Source organism: Scyliorhinus canicula, chromosome 12 (genome assembly GCF_902713615.1).
Source record: "Scyliorhinus canicula chromosome 12, sScyCan1.1, whole genome shotgun sequence".
Taxonomy (NCBI): Eukaryota; Metazoa; Chordata; class Chondrichthyes; order Carcharhiniformes; family Scyliorhinidae; genus Scyliorhinus; species Scyliorhinus canicula.
In genome coordinates this window covers 70,621,534-70,632,903 of record NC_052157.1, presented here as the reverse complement: position 1 = coordinate 70,632,903, position 11,370 = coordinate 70,621,534, and positions in this window count along the sequence as shown.

Here is an 11,370-nt window from a genome sequence, read left to right as displayed (position 1 = left end):
CCATGAGGTTCCTCCTTTATAATAATTAAAATGCACAGATCGAAAACCGCCTCAATAATATTTCTCCACAACCCACAAACCTGGAGGATAAACGCCAATCTATCTGACATATATTTATTTCCCATTTTGTCTGTCTGGCGAGTTGTTCCCGAAACAAATAGGTCGATGCCGAATGAGTGTGAAAGAGGAAATTTCTAAACTCCCAGACCATGCCCGCTTTCAGAAATACCCGGAGAATGCAGTCTTTTTATGCAGAACACGGCTGGCTGCAACAGTGAGATTAGACGTGGGAAATACCTGGTTGCAGAACCTCGTTTACGGACAAGTATTTGCAACATCAATAATTCATTCTGACTAACCGCGTTCGTAATGTCACGGGCATCTGGGATCTTGACAGACAGATTATTTAAGGCACTCAAGCTACTGTGCATTCTCACTGAAAGGAGAACAGGATTCTTGTAACTTCCGCCACTAACCCCAGCGGTTTTACACAGTGAGTGACCCGCTTCTCTGTGAGCCTGCTAAACTGCTTCCCTTAAAGCTCCACACCACTCCTGTGTTCTCAAAATGTCCTCCTGCCTGAGTGGCTGTACCACAACCAAGGCCACTTTTGCAGACAAACTGGATCTTTGCTGTTGCAATGTTGCAGCGGACTGCTCAGCCCCTCACCCTGGATCTCGAAACCATCAATCTCCTGATCCGCCAAAATGCTCATTACCTTCCCAAGTCATAACTTCATCTTGGCCACCTATTCCAGGACGATCACAACTATCACTTCGAAAGGAACTTTATCCCACTTCCCCAAACATTCGGCAAAGAGCCTTTCGTTAGACAACGTGTCTCGCCTCTCCCGGCAGAGAGGAGAGAGCGTTCTAACTGGCATGCTGTCAGTAGTGTCAGTGATCACCGGCAGTTTCACATTGATCCTGCAACCTTGGGGCTTCCCCTTCCCGATTGCGCTGTTGGCCTGGCAGATTCATTGATGTCAGATGCTTTGTCAAAACACCAAGTGTTCTTTGTAATTTCTCTTCTAGGTATTATTTGAACTTAAATTCTAATCGTGCTCATTTGAGATTTTAATCATGTACGTTTTGGTCAAGTAATCTCAGGAAATCTTCAAAAAATTGTAGATTAATACCTATTAAAGACAGGGCGGGAAATGAATGGCACACTTGCTTTCCGGTTCAGGCGTGGTCGGAAGTTAACATCTATCTCTGTTCCCTCACCGTAACCACGGCTTCTCTCTGGACAGCAGTCACTTGCTCTTGCTCAGTGAAAGCTCCTACTTTTCGGCTGATTTCCATGGTACAAGCTGCAATGTGATCAATTATCGTTATTGCATTCTAATTGGCCCAAAGCTTCGTGGCTATTTCGTTTTCTTAACGGGTGGGTTGATTGACTTTTGTGGGCACGATCAGTTTCTAATTAGTTTCTTGAGGGTGATGGTTATCTATGGCAGTGTACCTCAAACTTTTGTTCCTGGGACCCATTTTTACCAACCGGCCAACCTTCCGGACCCAACCCGGCCGACCTTCGTGACCCAAGGCAGCTGACCTTCGCGACCCACACCGGTCGACCTGCGTGACCCACGCCAGCCGACCTGCATGACCCACCATTTTCTCTTATCTTGTTTGTTGCTGACAAAAGTGGAGGAAATAGTTTTGGGTCCCATTGGCCCCAATGCTCCATTTGGTCCCTTTGCCCCCCCCCCCCCTCCCCCCCCCCCTCCCCCCCCCCCCCCCCCCCACCGAACTTAGCAAATTTAGGGGATAGGAAGGAGCTTGGGTTGTACAGCCAGATCATAAATTGCTGGCCAACTATATTCTATGGGGTGGATCTTTTTATCAAAGTAGGCTTTACTCTACCTTTTCCTAATGCCCAGTCGGACAGCAGCAGCCAGTTGGGCTGCTTAAATGTTTTCTGTGGGCTGTTGCACTGCTTTTTCATGGGTGAGGGCTGTTAATGCAGGGTCGGCCAAATCAAGCCATACCCTACTCCTTTCATGGGCCTGCCAGTCATAAGTGTGTGTGGGTTAAAGCCTGTGGAGCTGGAAACTGTGTTGCTAATAATCATGAGGGCGAAGGGAAGTACTGTATCTCAAGTAGTGTAGTTTTGCTGCACTGTCTTCCTGATAATTGATTTTAAAGTGCGGTTCATATCCTCTACTATGCCGCTGGACTAGGAAGAGATGCTAAGTAGAAATTCTGATTGATACCAAACATAGCCATTACATTTTCCATTATCCTGTTGGTGAAGTGGGTCCCTTGATCTGATTCTATACTGTGGGGAAGACCCCAGCACGTGAATAACTGATGCGTCAGGATCTTAGCTATGACTTTTGCTGTGTTGGTGTGGGTGGGAAAGGCTTCTACCCATTTAGTGAATGTGTCAATGACGATCAGAACGTATTTGAAACCATTTCTACAGGGTGGGAGGAGACCAATGTAATCGATTTGAAGATTTTGTCCAATGGCCTTCTACAGGACGGGTGTGCCTTAATTGTCCCCTCCTGGCGTATTGATCGGGATTGTTCTGTGCGCATATGAGGCAGTTCTCTACATAATGGGTCACATCGCTTTTCAATTCAGGCCACCAGCACAAAGTTTTTAAATGGGCAATGGAAGTGTATATACACTGGTGTTTGTGTCCATCATAGAACTAGTATATGAGCTGATTCCTGTCTTGGGTGGGGACAACATAATTACCTTCCTTTAAAACTATACTTTCCTGAATAGTGAGTGTGTCCTTCCATTTATCATACGGGGCTGGGTAGGTACCATTTAAAACCTGTTTGAGGGACTCGTCTGTATTTTGGGCTTGGGCTAGATCTGCTATGTTTATTTGGGACACATGAACTGCATTCATTGGTTCCCCTTCGGTTGGCTGCCAGAAGTGGTCGTTGCAGACTCCAGCTTTAGCTAAGGCGTCTGCCTTGCAGTTGTCAGGTGGGGAGGTATGGTGGTGGCTTTTAACTTTAATTATGCCATATGCACGGCTGGTGTCTTCCTTAATAATTTGTTTAAGTAAAGGGGCTGAGGGTAAGGGTTTTCCGTCAGCAGACACAAAACCATGAGCTTCCCATGGGGGGAGGAATTCAGTCAACTGTTGCAGACACACATGCTGTCTGAGTGTATGTCCGCAGGCATTGGGAAGGACTCCGGGTGGGCAACTACATAACCTATGGCTGCAGGTTCTGCGGCTTGGGTTCCTAGGTGTCCTGGGAGTTTGAGAGATATTTCTTCTAGTGAGTGTCCCTGTGAATCCTCCATATATAAACCGCACCCAGTTCTCCTAATACCATCCTCAATAGTGGAGGATGTAGCCACCTGGGGTGGCCACTGCCCAACACAAAATGGAAGATTACAAGGAATGCAGGGAAAATGGACATGTTGCAAAAGCAAGCAGCTTGCAAAAGCGCTTGTGTATTCTGATTGCTGCAGAAACCAGTTCTGACTGCTGCAGAAACCTGACAGCACTGTGAAAGAAAACAAGTTAGCATACTAATGAGGTGATACCGGGCGATCCCCAGGTACAATGGAAACAAGTTAACACAAATCGATACATTGAATAGAAGGCCAGACGTCACGGCACCAAGAGAAGTCCAAAACAATAAGTCCCAAGAACCTCCCAGTGATCGAGGAACTGCCCAGTTATTGGGGAATTCAAATCAATCGATTGGGAAGAGACCCAATCAATTGCGAGTGTATAGAGGGTCCGCCCAGGTGGGCGCGAGACCCTGAGAGGAGCTCTCTCTCTCTGCCAGCCTCTCCTTGACCAGCCAGCCCTCCCAGCAGAACACCGTTGCAGCAGAAGAACCTTGAGGAGGAGAGGCCTGGACAGTAGCCGTCATCACGTAAGTGTCATACAACGCACACTACGAGAGTAGACACTCCTGACCCCCTTTAGTCCATAACTACTGGAAGCCTGCGGACCAAGGACAAAGCTAGAGGCCGTTGTTCCCTGATCCGGCAGTCCCCTTATCCAGATAAGTATTTGGCCTTTTAGTGGTAGGATTAGCCTAGTCTTATAGTTTTATATGCATGATTGGTAGATTATTGTAATATAATAAACGTGTCTTGTTTGAACTTACTAACTGATGTATGGATTTATTGCTTTGAACTTGAACTTGAAACTTGTGGCGGTATCTTAACGATAACTAGCGACTCCACAGCTAAGGAATGAAACAGAGCCAAATTGAGTGTTAAGCACACTCACCCAGAACGAGCAACAAGGAGCCATCTACATAAATTTTAAATGTGTCCCTGGATTGTTGGGGATCTGTTTTCTTGCTGCCTGCTCATGGCTGTAGTGATCTGGGAATAAAGTGTCCTGTGAGCTGTTTGGCTGTAATGATCTATCACTCATGTGGGGTTCCTCCGTATTGTAAGCTATATGCTAAAAATGTGAGGAGCTTGGTGCACTTTACAGAGATGTCCCTGCCTTGCAGTAGTAGTGTCCAGCGCGCTGCTAAGACCTGGCCAACTGAACTGTCCATAAGTGCATTGTCTAGAAGAAGCTGAGTTGGGGTGGGTTTGGTGAGGATTGTGACCGGGTTGAGTCCCATAATGTATGCAAAGTATTGGACCCCCAAAAGACTACAAGCAGGTGTTATTCACAATCAGAAAGGCCTTGTTCTACGAGGTCTAAAGCTCTGGAAGCATATGCTACGACCCGGTCATGTCATTCTTGTAGGAGTACAGCTGAAAAGGTTTAATCAGTAGCTACTATTTCTTTGGCATATGGCAAGTCAGGGCCAGGAACTTGTAAAGCAGGGGCTGTCGCTGAGGTGCGCTTTAAATTGTTTACAGGGTCTATGTGCTGTGAAACCCATTTCCAGGAGGCGTTCTTTTTCAGAAATTCTGAGAGTGGGGCGGCTTTAGTGGCAAATCCGTGAATGTGATTTCTATAATATCCAACCAACCCTAAAAATGAGCGAAGTCCAGTCACGTTATGGGGCTGGGGCAGTTTTAAAATGGTGTCTATACGCTTCTGCTCAATTTCTCTCTTGCCATTGGTGATGATTGTCCCTGAATAAAGCACTTTATCTCTCATGACTTGCAGCTTCTTGGGGTTGACCTTACAGCCAATAGAGTGGAGCAGGGCTAGCAATTCGGATAGCAGAGCCACATGCTCATCCTTGGTGTTGGTTTGCAGAAGCAGGTCATCTACATATTGTACTAGGCAATCAGAGCGGGATAATTTGGACAGACCAGTAGCTAATTGTCTGTGAAAAATAGATGGGGAATTGTGGAAGCCTTGTGGGAGACAAGTCCAAGTATATTGCTGGCCTTGGAATGTAAAAGCAAATTTATATTGGCAGGCTCCATCTAAGGGGATGGACCAGAAACCATTGCTAATATCTAGCATGGTGAAATATTTTGCTTGGACCCCCTGTATCATAAGAGTCGCGGGGCGGCTTGTGGCAATGGTGGGAGCTGTAAGAGGGTAACTTTACTTAATTTGTGATAATCGATTGTGAACAGCCTTGAGCCATCTGGTTTCCTAACTGGCCATATCGGGGCATTGGTGGTGGATGCTATGGGTTGAATAACACCGTGCATTAACAAGCTGTCGATTACCTTTGCGATTTCGTTCTCGGCCTGATGGGTAAAGTCATATTGTCTCTGTGGTTTGGGATCCAGACCTGTAATCTGATTACTGTAACCAGTAATCAGGAGACACCTCTCCTGATATCTGCCCGCAGTCATGCTTGTGTTGAACAAAGACTCCTTTGTGTTTGGTGAGCATGATGAGTGGGTCAGTGCTAATCGCTAAAGGATGAAACCGGTATTCTCCCACTGAACAAATCCGATTAACATAATCACCCACTGATAGTGTGACTGGTGCTCTTGCTATGATGGACAGTTGACATATGCATCTATTCACGGGGTCAAATCAGAGGTTATGGGGGTTCATAAAATCTACCCCCAAAAATGTGCGGTGCAGTGGGGGAAAGTTCGACTAAAACGACAGGATGATTATTTGCTATTTTTCCGACATGGACAGGCATGGGACCTGTAATGTATCTTTCGTGCATGTGCCCAGTAAATCCGCAAAGGGTGATGGTGTCCTTGATTGGCCATGAGGATTCGAGGTATAGAGTGGATGAAACATTTTTCTTATATATCTCACATAAATCAACCCACCAAGTTTGTCCTATCTTCCCAGGACATGACTTGGTGTTCGCACAGAAATTTGCCCATAGGGGCCAACCTTTCCCCTTTAAATATTTTCTCAGTCGATCCTTCCATATGGGACACTTCAGTTACTTCTACCTCAGTTTGCTGAGCGTTCATCTTCTTCTCTAATAACTGAGCTGCCATTTCCTCTCCTGATAATTCGGAACAAGGGAATAGGGAGTCGGTCAAACAGTGGTTATGGCCTATGGCTATGTTCCAGTTGAAAATCCCTCTGGATTTGCGTTCAAATTTGCAGAGTTTACCCTGCCCTTCACTGTTAGTTTTGCGTGTGGTTAATGCACACTTCCGAAATTCGATTATTTATCCAACACGGAACTGCCGCTTGTGGTTTGTTTATCATTTACGCCAATTAATCAAAGTTGTGGAATCCTTCGGAGTAACAAAGTTAATTCTAGTTGAATCCCACCAGAGTCGCCAATTTGTTGACTTCTATCTCATTAATAACCACAGTGTGAGATGTGCTCCGTGTATTGGACCAATGATCACACAAGTATTTATTATAATAACACACTACTACACATTAGACTATAGCTATCAGTTTAAATGACCTTTACTTAACTTCTAACTGACCGGCTCTGTGCAGGGTAGATAAGGCCTTTATCTGGTTCCTCACGTGTGGTGCCTGGAGGTCGGCTGAGTCATCTATGCTGAGTGTCGTCTTCAGGTGGAGGTCGTGGGTTCTTGAACTTGGCTGGTCGATGTGCTGCAGTTGGTGGACAGAGCCAGTCCACAAGAGACTGAATGTTGGTTGCGCAGTTCTTCTTATCCTCCGCTCTATTGCGCTCTTTTGGGCAGTCCCAGGTAGTGGTCCAATGGATCGATAGGATTTTGATCACCCTAATCGATCCTGGCCAACTAGGGGTGGGTACCTTGATGGCTGGGCGGGCCAAGTCAGTCATGGCCATTGGTGTCAAAGGCACGTAAACACTCCCATCGAATCAGGGCAGGACCTACTCAGTTAATGGTTGGGTGTTGGGGGAAGTGAAAGCACAAAGGGATCTCGGAGTACAGGTTCAGACCTCCTTGAAAGTGGAGTCACAGGTGGGCAGGGTGGTGAAGAAGGCATTCGGCATGCTTGGTTTCATTGGTCAGAAAATTGAATACAGGAGTTGGGAGGTTGATGAGATCTACCATGCGGAATTAGTGAGGTCTTGCAACACTAAAACTCAGGAGAAATTTGAGTTAAACTTCTCAGATGCAAACAAGAATATTTATTGTGACTATTTGATTACATTTAAGAGAAACTTAAATCTATTCTCAATAAAGTCCGCCTGGCAAAAAGACTTAAAGAGAAGTAACTTGTACACAATTTAACTTTCAAAATAATACAGAAATGGTTTCTTGCTTTCGGCAAAACAGCTTGCATTTACTTCAAGATTTAGAGTGGAAAAGTGAAAATATGAAAAATAGAGATAGTGAATAGTAAGATCAAAGTATAGGACGATCCCGGAATAAAGATAGCCGTACGGACCATCATGTTTGATGGAAACTTATCAGTCTTGAGCCATCTATCTACACCTCTATGTCATCCTAATTGGTTTGGGTTAGAATGAAATACATTTGATTCGATGGTTAACTGTCAATCCTTAATGTGCAACATAAGTTCTGAATGTTTCATGTTTGAATATTTGTGTATGTTATGGAATGTGATTCTGTGCTATTATCAAGACTGGTTTCTACTAGTTTTCTGCTGACTTTGCCTTATCCACATTATGAATAATGGTGCCTTGATGTTGCTATGGTGCTTACGTGGCCTTGATCTGATTACTGGTGCACCTCATTTCTTTTTTTTTATTTCTTTTTTTTTTTAATTTAGATCAGCCAATTATTTTTTCCAATTAAGGGGCAATTTAGCGTGGCCAATCCACCTACTCTGCATATTTTTGGATTGTGGGGGCGAAACCCACGCAGACACGGGGAGAACGTGCAAACTCCACACGGACAGTGACCCAGAGCCGGGATCGAACCTGGGACCTCAGCGCCGTGAGACGGTTGTGCTAACCACTAGGCCACCGTGCTGCCCTACCTCATTTCTTAATGTTAAACTGTCTTTGAAAATATGTTTATTAGAACAAAGCTTTTTCATCTTGCTCAGTCAAAATGTTGTTTTTATCTCCAATTAGTTTATGCATGCGCAGGCTTTTTGTGTCTCTATTGAAGCTGTGTGTTTTGTCATGACCTGGCGTTATGAATGCTGAAATCCTCATTTTTAAATGGGTATTAGAACTGGGTCTTAATATTTACACTAAATAGCCTTCTCTTACCTATCAGATCTATCAGGAGATAGTCGATTACTATCACAGGTCTTGTTGAAGTTGTGCAAGACATTAGTAAGGCCAAACTTGGAATACTGTGTACAGTTCTGGTCACCCTATTATAGAAAGGATAATATTAAGCTAGAAAGAGTGCAGGAAGGATTTGTGAGGATGCTACCAGGACTTGATGGTTTGAGTTATAAGGAAAAGCTGGATAGACTGGGACTTTTTGCCCTGGAGCATGGGAGCCTCAAGGGTGATCTTGTACGGTCTATAAAATAATAAGGGGCATAGATAAGTCAACATCTTTTCCAAATGGTACAGAAGTCTAAAACTAGGGGGCAGTAGGTTTAAGGTGAGGGGGGAGAGATAAAAAAAGGTCCAGAGGGGTAGTTTTTTTCACACACAGAGTGATGAGTGTGTGGAACAAGCTGCCAGAGGCAGTAATAGAGGTGGGTACACTTTTGTCTTTTAAAAAGCATTTTGACAGTAATATGGGAAAGTTGGGATATGAGCCAAATGCGTGTAATTGGAACTAGCTTAGTGGTTAAAAACTGGGTGGCATGGCCAAGTTGGGCTGAAGGGCCGGCTATTGTGCTGTAAACCTCTATGACTCTAACTGTCTCCAACACCCTCCATGAGACACTAACCTTGATTGAGCACTTTAGTGAAAAGGCTCCTGGGATACTCTCTGTTGCACACCGCACAGTTGCTCCAGTACAGTAGGTGGAGGTAGGAACACCCGAAGGGGCGGACGATCGGAAGGCAGGCCATCTCAAGAAACTAGCTGCCATCCAGAGGGCGGCTCGGGCGCCTGGAACAATCAGTCCCATTGATTGTGGAGATGCAGTCGCAGAGCCAGGGCCTACATGAGGTGTTGTTGGTGAGCATCCAGTTCCTGCAGGTGTTGTTGGAAGAGTCAAAGGAGGTGGTGCCGACATAAGGTGCCACCCAGGTCTACATCGCTTAGAGTCCGCGGTGGAGGCATTGATGGCAATGATTCGGCTATGGATCAGCATGTCCAAGGCCTGGGGCACTCTGCATGTGCTCGCTGAGGCCCAGGACAGGGTTGCCGCCTCACTGGCGACTATGTCCCAGAGCCACCTGGAAATTGCAGCGGTGCTCCTGAGTGTGGCCTAGTCACATCAGGCCATGGCTGGGAACGTCGGTGGCATTGCCCTGGTGCTGTTCAATGGCACGCTGAGACAGAGGAAGTGGGTCAGTTGCAGAGGGAGATGGTGCAGTTACTGGCTGATATGACACAAGCCTTGAGGTGGCACAGTCGCAGCGTGATGTGGCACAGTCCCAGATGCAGATGGTCCACTCCCTGTGCTCCATGGCTGCGAGCATGCAGACCCTGGTCAAGACGAGAACGGTCCTCCAGAACTGGCAGCACCAGATGGTAGGGGAGCCTCGGGGGATAGCTCCACTCACACCTCCATCCCATGGAGTACCGGGGTCATCGGGGGGCACCCAGGGAGAGGGGGAGGTGATGGAATCCATGCTGGTGACTCTAGCAGGGGAGGTGCCAGAACTCCGCAGCGCCTCGGACTCCCCGCCACCTTCACCTTCTTGTCACTGCATCTGGTGGGCAGTGGGCAGAACAGATGGCGCAGAACTAATATGCCGGGGGGGGGGGGGGGGGGGAGGGGGGGAACCTATGCAAGGAGTCAGAGAACGAGGGAGCAACGTCAAAAACAAAAGGTAGAAAAGGGAATAAGAAAAGTGATAGGTAGAGAAACCAAGGGCAAAATTCAAACAGGGCAAAAGAGAAGAATACTGGGAGCAAGACAAACAATGTAAAAAAGACAAACTTAAAGGCTCTGTGCCGTAATGCACGGAGCATTTGCAAAAAAGTGGATGAACTAATTGCTTCGATAGATATAAATGGGTACGATATAATTGCGATTATGGAGACATGGCTGACCAGGCATGGGAACTGAATGCCCCAGGGTATTCAGTATTTGGGAAGGACATGAAAGGAAAGGTGGTGGTGTGGCACTGCTGGTTAAAGAGGAAATTAACACAATAGTGAGAAAGGATATTAGCTCTGACAATGTGGAGTCTGTATGGATAGAGTTGAGAAATACCAACAGGCAAAAAACATTAATGGGTGTCATATATAGACCCTAAAACTGCAGTGGTGATGTTGGGAAATGGCATTAAACACAAAATTAGAGATGCTTGTAATAAGGGAATATCGGTGATCATGGGTGATTTAAATCTTCACATAGATTGGGAAATCAAATTAGCCACAATGCTGTAGAGGAGGAATTCCTGGATTGCATATGGGATGGTTTTCTTGACTAATATGTGGAGGAACCAACGAAAGAGCAGGCCATCTTAGAAGAGGTACTGTGTAATAAGAAGGGAATCATTGCCAATCTGGCTGTACGAGATCCCTTAGGGATTAGCGACCAGAACATGTTAGAAGTTTTTATCAAGATGGAGAGTGAAGTAGTTGATTCAGACACTCGGGTGCTGAATCTTAATAAAGGAAACTATGAAGATATGAGGTGTGAGTTGGCCTTGATAGATTGGGGAGAGTTATTTAAGGGGATGATATTGGATAGGCAATGGGAAACATTCAAGGAACGCATGGGGGAACTACAGCAACTGTTCATTCCTGTCTGGCACAAAAGCAAAATGGGTAAGACGGCCAATCCAGACCTTACAAAAGAAATTAAAAATAGTATCCGATCCAAGGAAGAAGCATACAGATTGGCCAAGAAAAAGAATAGGTCTGAGGATTGGGAACAGTTTAGAATTCAACAAAGAAGGACCAAGGGATTGATTAAGAAGTGGAAAACAGAGTACGAAAGTAAGTTTGCAGGGAACATAAAGTCTGACACTAAGAGTTTCTATTGATATGTGAAGAGAAAGAGATTGATAAAGACAAATGTAAGCTACCTGCA